The following is a 16,403-nucleotide window of genomic DNA, read 5'->3' on the forward strand; positions in this document are numbered from 1 at the left end:
GTTGACCGATCTCGTGGAAAAATAAAGGGACAAATAAATAATATCGAGAAGGAAAACGGTGGTGCTTTTATGGCGTTCTGAAACGCGAGTGTGCGCGCAGCGGGAGTTCAGGAATTTCGATGCTTCTACCGCGCGTCCTTTTATCGGTTTCAGAGCTAGATAACCGTAAGAGGTTGTTGGAGTATTTATCAGAACTACCAATTCTCTGTGAGAATTGTCCCTGTCCGAATGACGTTCTTCTCCGGATTATTGAGTCTCTGATGACATTTACTGACTACCGTACTCTGCTAGTTAACAAACAAGTAATTTTTCCCTATTTTATACTTGGAAGTACTTGGTGTAATTTCTTGACTTTCAAAGAATGTTTTTAAATCTATATATATAGATTTTTAAATCTTTTATTTAAAAATAATAAATTTAAATTAAAGATTTAAAAATATATATATTCCATCTTAAAAATGTTTCTAAATTAGTGTACTACAATATTATATTAAAGATTATTAATAAACGAATTATATGTCGAGGTCAGATTACTACTATTATTTATTAAGATACTATTATTAATATATTATTTATATATCAGTGCAGAGATAGATTTTTGTCTTGCCAATTTTAAACCATTTTTTTCTATCATCACAATTTTTAAGAAAGTTGCGTATTCATTTCATTTTATCTTTGACAACATAAAATATTCGTGTAATATAATTTAATTAACCGTTGCTTACAAAGCTGCATGCCAACGATGCTGATTAGTATGCCAAGTGTAATTAGAATCACAAGAATAGAGTTCCGTTGCATTTCCTTTCTCTGGTTTTTCTAGATTTTTCCCTCGATGATCACTATCTATAGAAAAACTTAGACAATTTTCTCACAGAAAATCAACAAGTTAAACATACAGAGTTAGAATTAGATTCTAATCTAATTCAAATAATAGACTACCTATACCTTGATGTAAAAACAATAGTATTGCTTTATTTTAACTTCCATAGACATTAAAATTAATCGAGGGCGGTAAGAGAATAATATACGGTTCAATTTTTCTTTCAACTTACTTTCCTTCTTCTTCTCTTTCTGCAATTTTCTTCCTCAATCAACTATACCACCCTGAAAATACCCTAAAAACAGTTATCAATTTTAAGCTGAATTATAAACACGATGTACCATATTTCCCAATGATATCAAATTTTCATTGCACCATAAGAATATCCGCTTTATTATATTTTCAACACCCGTTACGTGAAGAATATTCACATGCCGTGGACGGTATCCACCTGCTAGTTCCGAGCCAGTAACCCTATTCCTCTGGTATCTGGAATCTGGAAGCCTCTCTAGACGGGCGAACACTCTCCAATTTCGGGGCCCGTCCCCTAGAAGAAGAAAGGGACCCTATAAAACGAACTCGGTGCGTTTTAGCTGCCCTACGAGGTCCACGCCGAATGCTAAGCCTCTTAAATCTCAAGCCACGTCTCTCTAGCAAGCTTCTTTCATCTGCTTACCAAAGATCTTCTTCGAGATTGGGGTGTTTCCCTCCTCCTTCCATCTCTTTCCTCTTCACGAGGATCACTAAAAGTGCACAGTATAAAGAATACTGACACGGAGAAACGTAAGTCAGAAGATTTAGTATGCAGGATTTTTTTCTTCCTTTTTGTAAAGAGACAAAGATGATGGCGCAGAAAATACATTGTAAATTTTCGGATTCGTTAACGTTCCTTATAGTTTCTGATTAAAAGTTATACTTTGTTGTTAAATGCAATTGGTGATCGTGTTTTTCAGGTATTCTAAGAAAGTTGAGAATTTATAATGTGATTTTCGAAAATAGAAATAAAATTCGCTTTTAGTGTTCTGATGGGTAACTTGCTATGCTTATTCAATTATTCGTTCGAAAAAATTATTTTGTACAGATTTTTAGAACTATAAATATTCAATATCAAAAATACTTTCTTCAGTATGTTACGTTATTTCTATAGCATTTTTCTTCTTTTACTTTTCTTCTTTTTCCTTTCTTCTTTTACTATTCTTTTCGCAGAAATGATTCTTCGATCGTTCACCACTATTTTCGTACAAACAGAAAATTATTTATCGCGCAAATAATGATTAAACTTGATAATATTTGAAACAAGATCTTGTTTGAATTTTCTACATTTTTCCAATTTAATACCTACAAAAGAAATTTTTACCAAATACTGATTAAATAAACTTACTTATAAAATATCACCTCATATGTTCGTCAAATTCTACCTGAAAAATCCTCGCAACAACAAGAATAAAAGGAGAAGAAATAAATAATCAAAAATAATAATAAAAAAGAAGAAAGAAAGAAAATGCGTATACGAAATACAATAGAGAAATAAGATTTGATCAATTTGGATGATAATTTTTCGACGAGAGAAAGTCAGAAGCAGCGTCTATACGGACGATCGGTACCGATAAGATTTCAAATCGTTTTCCGGTCGTTGGAGGATTCTTCCGCCGCTCTGAAATCGTCGATCGTTCTCGAACCACCGCTGTTAACCGGACTTTTACGATTCGTACCGCTACATCCAGAAGACTGGGGGAAGATACAACGTACAAAAGTGAAAGAGCAGAACGAAGAAGGGAGAGAATCGTACGGAGACATTTCCATGGCGTTGTTTGTATGGCGTTCACGATAGCGAGCTCGTACACGGTAACGACTCCTTCGTGTTTCCGGTACGCGTGCCTCACCATCTTCGTCCCACTTCGAGAGCAGAAACACTCGACACGGTACCGTGTAAGTTTGTTTAATCAATTTATCCTTGGAATATACACTTCCTGTATTTTATATTTGTCTTCTTCGCACTCGTTTAACAATTGCTTTTATGATCGTGCTATCCAGAATCTCGATGGTCAGCTTGAGAACTGACGTAATATTAATACGTTGCAAATTTATTCGAGATTCGTTTACTCGTATTTTTAGCACGCGAATGTCAGGAATATTTTATTTATTCTTTTCGTAGTTTCTGTTTCTAATCCAGGTGATGATCGTAAGAGTTTTATGTTTGAAGTATCTAAACGAAAATTGACGGTATTGGTTCATCCATAGATTATACAGGTGTTTATCTATTTATGGAGAAATGAAATGTTCAAAGGTGTACAGAATGTAAATGATATACTAAGATCTATAAAATATGTACAAGATATTATCGAGAGTTATAGTTGTTATATTATCGAGAGGACGAAATTTTTTACTTAAATCTCATTTTCTCAATTGTGTTGATAAATATAAATTTATATTAAAATCCATAGTCATGCAATCAATAAACGTAAATTGGAAACGCTTCAGTTAAAATCTGTGGCAATTGACACAATCCAAATGATAAATCCAATTAATTGTAATAGAGTTTAATCCATCTGTTACAAACAAAACTGTCCATCACGTTCTTTATTAATACTCCAGGACAGAGAGGAAAAAAATATAAATTGAAAATCCTTTGGCTAATACCTAGTACGCTCATCTTCGATAATTACGCCAAACCACATGGAATATCTAATTGTTAGAATTTAATACAGGTACTATTAAAATCCTTTTTATTAATTCTGCAAAAACACAGAAGGAGACATTGGTAAATTAAATATCTTTTAATTGGAAGCTAACGCGTCAATCTTCGATAATAACTAGCCCAGACCAGAAACATCTGAATTATTAGAATTATTGGAATTCGATACAAGTGGTATTAAAATGATTTTTATTAATTCTGCACGAGTAGAGACAGAAAATTTCATAGACTGGAAATATAAAATCGAAGAGTAATTGTTCGATAACCGAAGCAAATCAAATAAAACGTCCAATTATAAGAAATCATCGATCGATCAATCAGAAATATGTAGATACTATTAGAAATAGATTGTCTAGCGTGCAATACTCGATTAATTCCATCACGTCGGCAAATACTACAAGAACATACCATTTCTAATAGATAGAAAAATATGCCCGATGTGCATAGAATCTTTCACCAGCAATTACATAATCGAATCGACGATAATTGTTCCGTCTAGTTAGCAGAACGCAGAGTCACAAGACATTCCCCTTTAATTGCATTCAGCCAACAAGACTCTCTTCGATCGACGCATAATAAAATAGCATCCAGGCGCGTTCGCAGACTCCTCGATCTTTCCTCTTAAAGAAAAGGAAGAAAAGAAGATGGTAGTAATGATAAGGATACATTCCCGAGTTCGTGTAAACATACCATAAAAGAGGTGGTAATTAAATATCGTCGATGAACCGAAGTGGACGCGCGGCAATCATTGAAAATTCTCTTACTAAAGAAATCGAAATGGCCTCCGTGAAATGCTGATGGCGTACAGGTTCGGACGAAGAGAAAATTTAATGAATGTCGCGTACTGTACGATCAACATTCCCGATGTTTCACTCGTGATTCGTTCCTCGAGTATTTCTTCACGCTACCATCCATAAGAAATTAATATTTCGTAGGAAATATCCGGTTTTAGATTACAAATAGCCGAACATTTTCGATGTTTCCTTTTCTGTGTAAAATTAACGTGGATATAACGTGGTTATTATACTCCCTGAAGATGAAGATTGCAATACAATTCTATTTTTGTAATCTAATTTCATCGTTCACATTTATCATTGTTTTTTTGTTTGAAACGATCAATGAATAGATCAAATTGATCATTGAATGATCAAGCAGTACGAGTACGTAATATAAAAATTTAATTGATACATTCTTTCGTTAATGCGAACCTCATACAGAGGGTTTAAATGACATTATTGTACAAAACTTCGGAAAAAAAATTGCTGCGTATCTCAGTAGACATATCGTTCATGAGAGTTGAAATTTGAAAAAAAAAACAAGAGATTTAATTGCGTAAAGAGGAGAAAGGCTCCTTACCTGTACACGAATTTCGTAATCGGTTCGATGTCGATATCAATTCACATCGTACAACATGAACAATCCTTTGAAAAATGTTCAAGCAGTGACATTTTAATAGATTCTTTGTGTTCGCTTTGAATCGTTGCAATTAATCGAATCATTATATCTTGACTGACATATAATATAAGTGCTAAATGCAAGTTTCATTTTTAATTCAATTGAATTATGCATAATGTCATTGTATAATGAAAAAGAAACAAATTCCTAGTATTCTTGAGTATTTTTTTGATTTGATAATAGAATTCTAATAGACAAACGGGGAATTTTTATATGCGGCACCGTGGTTTAATTATATGCGTCCATAATTATCCAGAATGCATCCAGAATTATTTTAGAAAACACGTTTTCCGAAGTGAAGACTCTTCAAATGATTTTTCCGGTTCCGTTGATCGCACGCAGCGTGAAAACAAAGCTTTCACCTATCCTTTTTCCTTTATTTCGACATTTACGAAAGCCGTTTCCCGTTTGCTCTATTACCTTGGCGCAACTTTCACACAATCAATAAATCCTAATATTTTTTCTCTCAAAAATCCTTAGCATCATTTGCATCCATCGACAGTCATCTGTGCATGTTGCGCGTTTTGCTAAATCAGCCACGCGCAATGAATTCTCTCAACATTCCCACGCATGAATATCCAGCAAATATAGGTTAGAAAATGAAGAAAATCATCGTGATAAACGAAAATTTAAGTCAGTTTATCACTGAAGAATTTTCGAAAGATCAAAAAGTCCGAGAGCAGAAATAATAATATAATGGATAAAATTACACAAAAATGCATCTCGATATCAAAAAGATCATCGTACCGAAAGAAAATTCCTAAACCTTCGATTTAAAATCCTTGTAAGTCGGAAACATTACAAAAAAAAAAAAAAAAAAAAAAGAAGGAGAAAAGGAAACGAAATTACTAATAAAAATATCCTGCCGATGACTAAAATCACACCGAAGTACGTTTCAACAGAAAACACTCGAAAACGATTGTACATATGCTGGTCGACTGTTTTGATCCATTTCAACGAGTGCCATATGCTTTCGAGCCACTCGTACCCCTTTTTCCTCTCTTTAACGCCCCACATTTCGAATTTTTTCCATCGACGATATTCCACGGTAAACAATATCGATTTCGTTATTTACCCAACAATTCAGAATCATCCTCCGGTATCAAGCTACGAAAGAGGCGAAAAAAGAGGAGAAGTGGAAGAAGTGGAGGAAAAAAAGAAAAAAAAAAGAGAGAGGAGGAAAGTATTCCAGCGCGGACGAGGACGAAAAAGAGAGACAGGTATTTACACAGCCGTGACTTGAAATACCCCGAAGCCTTTCGTATACGCTATTTAACGCTATCGAGTTCCCTCTCCGCTCTGCTCACGCCCCTCCTCTCGACAGCTTCTCTATCTGTCGGCCTAGAATGCACCGCGTTAGCTTATACGCGACTAGAACTCGGCTTCGAGGAGCTTTATCCAGGGCCCGAGATAAGTTTCCACGGGCCCCAGGTCCCGAGTTTCGTTGTGGACCTGCCTTGTAATCGACGAAAAAAGAAAAGATACACCGAGAACAGGGAAAAGATACCGAACATCCTATCCTACTATATTGCGTGTAGGTGTGCCGTGAAGCGTGTGCGCGCGTAGAAAAAAGCACGAGGCAACCTCGTAGACACGGGGTGCAGGTCAGTTTCGTGTCAGCTGCGTTACGCTGTTGGTGGCGGTGCATACGCGTGGTCCTCTGTGGTGCAACCTTTTCCGGTCGACTTGCCCGGACGCGCGGTATCCAGACGTCGTGAGAGTTCTACGAAGTTTAGAAGGTAGGAATTCAGCTTTTTTAATCGCGCCGGATAATAGGAGGAAATAGTGGAGGGATTTAGAAATTTATAGCGTTGTATATGTATAATTTAAAGCTTGACGAATGAGAATTTTATGAGAATAAAGAAGAAGTGGATTAGCGATTTGAACCGACAAAAATCTCATAGAGAATAGTTCGATGTAAATTGTAGAAATGGAAAGATGGTACGAGAATGTGGGAATTTATAATTTTACATTTGAATAATCGGACATCGGCGAATGAGAATTTTATGAGAACCAATTAGAGAATACAGATTTGAATAAACAGAAGTTAATGTAATAGGAATTTTTGTCTTCTTTGGATTTTTATTTGTTGAACGCATTAACGACGATCTTTCATAAAAGATTTACAAGTTCCTGAACCGTATTATCTTCTATTCTTTTTATAACATACGAGATAGGTTGCTGATAATTTATACCGATGATAAAATAGTTGTCAGTCAATATTCAGTTAAGTTGTAAACCTTCTTCGCACTTCGTTGATCTAGTCAAAATCTTTTTGCTCCTTTCCATTGATATATTGAACATTTTATTTGCAATAAATACACGACGATTGTATATTTATATAATAAATAATAATTGCATAAAAACAAAAGAATATTAGAATAACAAACGAAATTATAAATTCCCACTGCTGTCAACAATCATCTATATGTCAATGTATTAAATTAATCGATAGCTCAAAATTATAATTAAACGTGTACCAGTTCATTTTCATATCTACCAAACGGTCCTAAACCAAATAAACGAATCTACGATAATTCGCACGAACAGAAAGAGGAAGGAGAACAATGTACTCCTTGTCGGCAAAAAACAATTTACAAACGTTTCGCATGCATGGATGATAGACGTACGATAAAGATCAGCCTGCAGGTATTCCTATTCAACGCCTTAGTATGTATTATCTGTATAAAAGTAACTAGGAAACGTTAATGGTTAATCTGCAGCTCTGTTGGCCGCGAGATGAACAGATACACCGTGTATATATCCTCACAGTGGATATAATTAAAGTCTCTGTTAGAGCCTAGCTACGCACGTTCCATCTCTCTCTTTCTCCCTCCTTTTCCACCTCTCTCTCTCTCTCTCTCTCTCTCTGATGTAATTCGTGTGGTAATCATCGCTATTATTAACCAATAACCAGTGTAATTAGGTAGGATGCTTGCCTATACCTGGATGGCAGGAGACAAATGGACGCCCGTTACGCGCTTTATGCTCCCTCTGTGTCTCGGTCAGACGTGACGAATGGTGTACATATGTATATTCATTATTGTCGTTTCTTTTCCGTCAAATGCCGCGATAGCCTTTTCGTCAGCGGGATTTCGATGGTAAACAAATTTTTCCCTGGAGGCAAGCTTAATCGATAGGAATTTCAATTTGATTTGTCCGAGTCGGACTAGAGAAGATTCATCTTCCAACGGTATTTACTGGTTGATTTTTTACATTGATTTCCACCTGTACACGTGAAAAATTGGTGGCCATGGAAATCCGTTTTGGTCAGAGTGAAACAAACCTTTTAACTTTTTTCGATTTTTTTCTCCCTTTGTTGTTTCTTTTTTATTTTATTTTATTTATTTATTTTTCTTTTTTTTTTTTTTTGTATATAAAGCGTTTATGTTGGGGTTCCCCGGGCAATGGAAGGAAAAACAACAGTTAGTTCGGAAGTTTAAAATGTTTTTGGAATGGGTATAGAGGTATCGATTGTATAAAGGTATCGAATAGATGAAAAAAGCTTTCGATATAAATTTGTGGATGGATAGATTAAACAGATGACTGTGTTAAAGTCAAAATCGATTTGTTTCTTCTTTCTCCAGCGAACAAGTATTTGATATAAAATACAATATAAAAAATTTCTATAAAATACAAACTGTATATTTTTCTTTTGCAAATATCTTGAACAGGTCTTGTTTTTAAAGAAACAAGTGATGTACAAGCGTGCTGCATCTAACAGGCTCGTTATATTTACGAACATTTTTGGTGTTTCAATAAACTACAATTGACGCGTATGTCAGTAAATTTTCCATATATAAGAGCGTAGAATTATTCTCCAAATTTTTAACGAGTTTGAAAAACCAACAAATATATTATACATGTATATTATACGTTCGTAAAGTTTTCAAGATAAATCTCATTTTATTACTAGATTGAATACAAACATAATATTCGAAATAATAAAAATGTTTAATCGAGATACAAAATACTAAATCAATATTATATTCGTCATCGTAAACTGACTACAAAAAGCCTTATTGTTAGAAGATATCCTTATTTTCGAATAAAACATCTTCTTAACAGATTCAATATTTGATATGAAATCTTTGCAGTCACATTGAAGTACTAAATGATACGAAATTTAATATACTTGAACCTAACCAATTAGTATAAAAAAATAAAAAAATAAAAAATAAAAAAGAAAAATAAAAGCTATAATATTAGGTACAATGACGTACAAATACTATTTTCTACCGTGTTACGCTAGAAATTTCAAATATTCGAGAATCGATGCACAATATCTGCTCTCTCGATCGGCCGATGTTCTCAATGTCGAAGCGAACGATTTTAACCGCGAAACCAGCAGTCTGTCTCGACTACTTCTCGAAATTACCCCATAAACGGGATCGTTAGATGCACAATAGGTCCGAGAGCAAACTACTGGTTCGACTTCTCGATGGAACTCGCCGAGGGGCAGGTCTCTCAGGTAAAGTCTCGAGGGTCCAGGTATCTGGAAAACGTTCTTGAACACACACAGTGTAACCGAACCGTGGAAAGTTTGTGGAAACCCTGTGGAAGCGAACATAGGGGATACAGGTGCATGGGTTGGGAAAAAAGCACTCGAAATCCCATAATCCCAGAGAAAGCCATTCGTTCCTCTTTCTCTCTTGCTCCTTCTCGTCGTGGCACAAAAAATACGAGGCGTGACCGATCCTTTCAGCAGGTTGATTTTTGGAATTAGAGGCTGATTAGGGATACAGGTGAAAAGAACGAACGATCGCCTCGAACCGATAGAACGCATGATGCATTCAACATTCTGTAGCTTTTCTTTCCGATCATTTTTATTTACGGTGACTGGCTTGTTGAATTTCGAAGACGCCTTTGAGAGAATTTAGGTTGAAAGAATATTATTTTTCTTTTTTTATTAGTGCTTCGATTAAAGTAGATTTTGTATATTATTTAAAGAATGAAAAAGTAACGCGAACAGGTGTAAAAAAAAACTATGTTACTCCAAAATATAAAGCTCTAAAGAAACATGAAACTTTCGATCTGCTTTCTTCTTTTTTTAACTATTTTATTCTATTGTATTCTATTCGCATCTGGTTTTTGCAAAATTGAAATCAACAAACTGATATAGTGGATAGATATTGATTTCAGCGATTTTCGTTCTTTTTCAATTTTTAAAGCTTTTAATTTGTCAAGTTGTTATTTCAATAAAAGTTCGATTTTTTTTTTTTTTATAAACGATTACATGTACTAGGATGAAATTTAGCAAAGGATCATAAAATTGTATCGGTTGTATTTTACAAACTTCCTGAAATACTGAAAGCCTCATAAAATTCTTCTGTTTGTACGTACAACATTGTTTCATAGTTTATATTTATCGACTGATCTCTCCGTGCAATCACGTACACACCGGATGCGTAAGAATAATTAAGCAATCAAAAAGATCATACGTCACAGCTGTACTTCGGATTATTTACCGTTACGAGCAATTACAAACACTGTTCCATTGTTTAATTACCAATATACGATGTGGACGCAGTTCTGTCCACATGAAACATGCGTGCACGCAACGCGTTTTACCTTCCATATAACTAATTGGGCAGGAAAATGAATCATATCCTTCTAAGGATCACGTACAAATTATACTGTTACCTTTCCAACATATTATCCACTTTTACGTTGTTGTTTAAACTAATTAAAATGGATTTTCCTTTATTTTCTTCCATTTGTTTCAGCTTCATGAACAGTGAAATATCAACCTATTAAACTATAATTACCACAACTATACATCAGTACGTATCTATAAATATTCTTTCACATGACATAACAGATGCTAGTACAATTTCCTTCGAGTTCACCACATTTCAGATCATTGAAATATTTATTGAATATTCCAATTGCTATTGAATAAACCTCTTTACACTTAGAAAAGGAAGACTACAATTTCTTACAAAAACTAATGGAATCTACTTGTTGTTCAATCAAATAGTTCTTACGTAAAGCTAACAAATCTTCGACGTTCTTTTAAAGAAATGCGAACGAACTAATTCACGCAACCCGATTTCAACGAACCTTAAATCACTATTCTTGCTATCTAAATAGGCAACTTTCAAAAAAATTAATCTGTATTAAGGCTGATTGCAATAAATGTTAAAGCAACCATATGCTTTCTACGTACAAACCTAACTTTCAAAGAAATTAATCCGTATTAAGACGTAACCCGACACAGGAGATGACTGGCTGAACCGTTCAGCTTGGCCTGGTCGGATCGTTTTCGATTTCGACTTTTAGCGAACGATGACACAGCCGTTCGACTGGTCAACGTCGTCGTGCTTCGTCGTTTAAACGAAATCAATTAAGGCCGGCGACAGAGCTGTCGGCGTAATCCGTCGGCTGTTACACAGCCGATTCCACGCGACGTCGTCGCCACAGCGGGGTGCCAGCGTCCAATGGGCTTGCAGGTATTGCGAAACGCCGTGGGCATCCAATCATGTCGGCGGATCGTACCTTTAAGCCCGTCATTACGTCGAATTAGTCTTCCGGGCTTTCCGTGGATCGCGGCTCTCAGCTAGCTGTAATCCGGCGTGTGTTGCGTCGAATGGCAACGTCATCGTTCGATATTATGATAGCGATTCGTCCAGGGATGCGTTTAAAAGCTGTCAGGCGATAAAACGTGCAGAAGTCGCGCGGTGATTCCAATTAAACGCATTGATTCCGTGCGAAGCTTCCGTGATCGATGCTCAGCGAGATATTATTAAACCGGCGCTTTGATGATTTTTCTGCATATTTTTTTATCAACATTACTCGATAGAGAATTAATTTGTTTGTATATAAAGGTAAAGTAACGTTAAACAATCGGAGAAACGGTTTATATTTGACTAGGAAATTTCTTTTTATGAAAATTATCTAATGGAGAATTAGTATATTTGAATTAATTTAGATATAGAGGAGAAATTATTTAAGTTGTTGGCATTTTAAAACTCGGTTTCATAACACCGGCGTTTTGGTGACTCACTGGAGACTTTTCGACTAAGATTATTTTATTAATGAAGAAATAACGTGTTTGTATATAAATATAATGCAATATTAAATAATCGGACTATATACAGGGAAAATCTTTTGGAGAAGTTTGTTTTGGGTTGAAAATCCGGATGGATGATGTTGTTGATTTTAGTTTAACCTCCTTAGATAATATTGTTTTAAAAGATTTGAGATATATGTATATTTAGTAAATAATTCAGAATAAGTTAGAAAATGTTTCCGAATCAATTATTTGAATTCTATTTGATTGATCTTGTTCAATTGAAAATTTCCTCTATAATAGAAACCTTCTGTGTATTATCATATTTCATCTACGTAATATCAGTGTAATATAATAAAAAGAATATTGAAGATAATATTAAAGTTCTTATTTCCATGGAGAATTATATTTTTTCTGACATAAGATAAGAAGATTGTTGCTTATATTAGTTTGAAGCAAAAGAACTTCCAAATTTTACTTTATAAATAGTATAATAAATAGCAATTAGATTTTTTCAACAATTATTTGATCTTAATCGAATTAAATATCCAGTTTTATTTAATTTATTACAGAAATATCTCTCACTTCTGAACGAGAAGGATCATAATTACCATGTAATGTTCTTTATCTGTGATGATCTATAGTAATTCTTTATTTAACCTACAAATTACGTGAAGAAACACGTTCTCGATTAAATCTTTGTTTCTTGCATTATCAACATTCCGGTAAAAATGTTGCAAGAACAATACAGACTATCCACTTCGCCATGATCGCCTCCTACACTGCAAGCATAATTACAACCTAAGAACGACGAACGCCAGCCGGGCATAGTAAGCAAGCAAGCAACGAGTAGTTCTTTGAATCAGTAAATTACTGCTAATTTCACGCTCGAAAGCGAAGAGTGTTACAAAAAAGAAAAAAGGTCAGATGTCTTGTCACGTGATAATCGAGCAGACTAACGAACACGCTCGTTGATCAACATGTAAACGCGAAGAGCTTTCAATATTTTCGATATTGTCCATCGATCTGTCAGTCATCTTGCGTCCATGTTCTATCAGTCAGAGAGCCAAACTATCCATGCGAAAGAATTTTTATTAAATTTCAAAGACCACTTGGAATTAACTGCTTAATGGGCAAACTGACAATTTAATATATTCAGAAGCCGATGTATGAAAATATTATATAGCCACTGTACTTTGTTTGTAAGTTATTTTGGATGCAGAAAGTATATAAAAGTATATAAAAGTATATAGAATGATGTAAAATATATATTGAACGTAGTTAGTTCTTCATCGGAAATAATTTTGTTCAAACCACTTGGTTCAAAGAAATGTATTTTTCTACGATTAGACTTCTTTGACACAATCGATGCACTGTTGTTTCATATAAAGATTACTAAAATATAATATATATAACGTATAACATTCCATAGTTTCTTAATAAACGTTATTTTTAATTCATATAAATAGACATTAATTTTGTCAAAAGATATATTTCGACGTATCTTGCGCGTTATTTATCTAGAACGTCGAAATCAAGTGACTAAAAGTGACTAAATCCCTCTTCAATTTTTTAACTATATTTAATCCTATATTTAACGTTATTTCACTAGCCCATTATAATATACGTACTTTTTGACCACTCCACTCATCTTTGCAGAGCGACGCAAACGTTACTTCGCAAAATACAATAGTATAAAAGTAAAAAATGATCGAATGAAGCAAAGAATTAGTTTAAACGAGACTCTTTCTTTCCCTGGTCGAATAAAAATCCGGTTTCCCGTAAAGGGTGGATGGGTTGGTCGTCAATTCCCACGTTCGACGTGCGCGCAAGAAGAGGCTGCTCAAAATTCTGTGTCACTCGAGCGATTCTTTTGTCGGCCACTTCGTTAATCGTTGCAGTAACATTCCTCCAGTTAACCGGAAACGCTTCACCCTAGCCCTTATTTTCCTCTTTTTCTTCCAAGAGAAAGAGACAAGCATAATAGCCGCGGTCCCACACGCATAATTATCGCCGACAAACCAACAGATCCTTATCGACGGCAGCGTCATAATTATCAGCGTGTCGGTGGTCACTTACACGTTACACGGCCACGCACATACCGCGCATTGTTTCGCTCGAATTCCGTGGTAATCGACTGTCACCCGACAGATGCTACGTACAAAGCGAAACGAACGAAGAAACGAAAGTAAGAGGAGAGTGGGTTGGTGCCACTGGCTAATATCGGCACCTTGTCACGCGATCGAAATCGATAACGTAGAGACAAAAATCACACGAGGCATTTCGGTTCAAGGCAGATAAATAACGGCTGCCGTGCGGTCTGACCATAATCGTCTTAATCTACTTGACGCGCTCGTTCGCCGCTCAACGCATGACTGCCTGAACTTCTTTTCCTTTTTTCATCGAAGCGTTTCAAGCTACCATACCGATCCAAGTTTCAAATTCTTGCTGCTACATTCCGGTAAATGATAAATCGAGCCAGCTTGAAAAATGGAAATGCGAGTCGAAGTCGTGGATGTTGGATACCTGCATTTTAATTTTTATTTGCCGAAGAAATTTGAAATATGTTTGCTAGAAAGATATGAAAATTCTTTACACGAATACAGGAATAAATAACACAAATATCTTATTAATGTGTACGATGGTTTTGTTTCGATGTAATTTCAATATGATTTTGTTTTATCTGTAAGAATTAAATATGCGACATGTTGACATTTTATGCGATAGGAAAATTGTTGAATCGTAGAAGGTCTCGTAACGATTCATCAGAGATTTACTTCTTCAAAATTCTAAAATTTCATTGTTTAAATCTTTGAAGTAATATGTACAATTAAAAAAGAAACGATGCAAAATAATTGAAAAATAAGGTCGAAAAAGGAGAAAATGGTGAACAATGGTATTCTTGCACTGTAATACAAAGTACAAACGATCTATGAAAATTTATATATACACAGTTCTGGAAAATATCGTAACTAACATTGCAAATGAAGGATCTGTTACGAGATTTTTGCAACTGTATCTCTGATTCGAAATTCAATCAGCTCCATACAACCAAATTAATATCGGGTTGTTGTAGATATTTTAGTGGAGAATGATTTGAAACTTTTGGCACAAAATGATAGAAATTTGAGATCTTCATGGCACTGATTCTTTACTAATTTTTTTTATCGTAACTGATAAACTTCCATTGTCTATGCAGTCTATCTTTCACGGGCATCGCTTTATTCGATGTAAATCAATTTTGAACCAATGGGAACATCGTTTTTCGGCGCGCTCAACCGCACGATTTGGTGGAAATTATACCCATGTACGCCATCAGGGGCCTCGTTTGCACTGAATTGAAAGTTAATCGGTTGAAAATTTTGTGAAGTAGTCACCTGCTTTATCGACGTCGCGGGAAAATGCGGAATCCATACCGACACGGAAAAACAAGCCACTTGGCAAGATCGTTTTAAGAACAATATTTTATGATTACTTCTAACGCTTTGTATTTCATTAACAAATTGATAGTTCCTATACAAATTAAATATAATAAATATAAAATATTTTTTTTATATGTATAATCATCTATCATAAAAGGATTGAAACTACGTTTAGGAACATTACCGCTCTAAACAATGAAATTCATATATTAGAGATTATAAATTTTTGAATTCTTACTATAAAATCATTCCGAATATTATGCCACTTTTGCGTCATACGAAATGTTACGTTAAAAATGCAATAAAACGTTAGGGATGCTTTCATCCTGAATTGCGACGAACTCACCAACAGATGTCGCTAACGTCCAGTCTAGTGACTTTATACGATACGATCGATAAGCAAAACAGGGGAGTTTTCTTTCTTACCAACATAAGATACAGCAGTAAATTTCTACAATTTTCAAATATTTTTAATAACGTAATATTTTCAACTAAAATACACAGACCTAACTAAATCTGAAACTAACAGACCATAAAAATTTGTTCATCAATTGCATTCTACAAAAAATATTCTTTCTATAACATTTTATTATCGTTTAACTCGTAAACGTCCCTCATATCGCCTATTACTATTTCTAAATGATACGTCATATCGATACCTTAAAATAAAACCAAAATCGCGAAAGCGCCTCATCGAAGATATGAAAAATCCTGAAACAACCCCTGTTCAAAAAAAATATCCACCGCTAGATGTCGGTAGGATGTCCAGATAGCGCTAACTAGTGGGAATTGCGTGGAGCGTTTCTCCCGCCTCGTCTCGAGAGGCTCGAGGAGAGAGAGCCATATTCCCCCGGAAAATCTGTGGCAGCGGAAAAGCGTCGATGGGGAACCCGTCGAAAGGGGGCGGGGTTTTGGCGTACGGCGTGTTTGCACCGCGGAAGAAGTGGGAAAAAGGCCGAGTGGCTCGCGCCTGCTCCGCTTTTTTCCTCTCTGTCGCTC

General features: G+C 35.2%; 1 protein-coding gene across 2 annotated transcripts in view; it reads right to left on the bottom strand.

Moving 5' to 3' along the window:
* The window catches only part of LOC117235097 (UPF0489 protein C5orf22 homolog), a 1,027,617-nt gene that overhangs the window by 206,732 nt on the left and 804,482 nt on the right, over positions 1-16,403 (bottom strand). The window lies entirely within an intron of this gene.

The sequence above is a fragment of the Bombus vosnesenskii genome, unplaced genomic scaffold, assembly GCF_011952255.1.
Source record: "Bombus vosnesenskii isolate JDL3184/JDL3185 unplaced genomic scaffold, Bvos_JDL3184-5_v1.1 scf7180000013314, whole genome shotgun sequence".
NCBI lineage: Eukaryota > Metazoa > Arthropoda > Insecta > Hymenoptera > Apidae > Bombus > Bombus vosnesenskii.